Source organism: Solanum verrucosum, unplaced genomic scaffold (assembly GCF_900185275.1).
Source record: "Solanum verrucosum unplaced genomic scaffold, falcon-dt-bn FXZP01000060.1, whole genome shotgun sequence".
NCBI classification, from domain to species: Eukaryota; Viridiplantae; Streptophyta; class Magnoliopsida; order Solanales; family Solanaceae; genus Solanum; species Solanum verrucosum.
In genome coordinates, this window is record NW_026020129.1 from 9215028 (window position 1) to 9216468 (window position 1441).

The window sequence follows — 1441 nt, forward strand, 5'->3', positions numbered from 1 at the left end:
CGTGGCGTTGGAAAGATAATTCAAAGATCTTCGCTACGGTATCTGGTAGCACACCTAATTCATCCTGAGCTAGGAGTTATGGTTGTTTGAAGTCGACCCAAAACTCATACTTAAGCATAACTTGCAAAATTTCAGATTTTGCTATTTCCAATTTAATTCTTTTTGAAACTCAAGGTGCTACATCTAGTGACCTTAACACTTAAGAAATTTTAAACTCCTTGGTAAAATCTTACTCACTACAAAGAACGGTTCGAGTCTTAGTTCAAAAATTTTCTGGGGTGTTACACTTACTAGTGATTCTGTTATCAAGGTTAAAGAGCCAAAACCTATATATTTACCTACTGGGAAAATGTCATATGTGTCGATTATGTAAAATATCTCCAAGAAGTGTGATTACAAATGTTTATCACATACCAGAGTTCAAGTATAACTTGCTATCAGTGAGTAAGGTGACTAAGGAGTTAAATTGCTCAATCACTTTCTTCCCTCATTTTTGTGTGTTTCAGGAGCTTTACACTGGCAAGGTGAAGGAAGTTGGTAAAGAAGAGAATGGTTTGTACCTACTGCTAAGGAATTTGTCAAAAGATCAATTGAAGCACTAGTCATTTGCTGTACTTGAAAAGAAGCTAGAGATACAACAGTTATCAGAAAAGAAATTGAATGTATGACACAAGAGGCTAGGACATGGATCTGCACAAATGTTGAGTAAAGTTTTTCCTGTTAATTCAGAAGTAGTGAATAAAGTGTTAAATGAGTGTACTGCTTGTCCTTGTGCAAAACAAACTAGAAATATGTTTCTTGTTAGTAGTATTAAAAGTAGTCAAATTTTTTATTTGATTCATTTGGATGTATGGGGTCCATACAAACAGGCAACTTTTGATGGTAACAGATTTTTTCTTACAGTAGTTGATGATTTCTCAAGAATGAGTTGGTTATTTCTGTTAAAAAGTAAAGCGGATGTGTGTAGCTTTAGATTATTTTTTGAAGTTTGTCAAGACACAATTTGACAAAGTGGTAAGGAAGGTAAGATCTGATAATGGAACTGAATTTATGAATGTTGTATGTGCTACTTTGTTTAAGGAAAGAGGTATAATACATTGTTTTATTTAGAAAATATATTTTTTGACAGGTTTAGAGTCGCCACTTAATTTTAAAGCAAAATTAAGAAAACTGTTGTTTTCAAAAGACTAAAACAGAAATCTAGTGAAAACTTTAAAAAGGGTTCGAGGTTCTTATTAACAGTCTAGGAAGGTTTTAAAAGCACCTAGAATGTCCACTAATGTGGTTATCCGACAATTAATCATTTGGCTAAAATAATTTTAACTTAACTCGTCTTGCAAAATTGAACCATTTTGTAGTCGAAACTATTTTAAAGGAGAAAAAGAAAAATGTTGAAATACTATCTAAGTTAAATGTTTTGTAACCTTATTCATTCACTTAT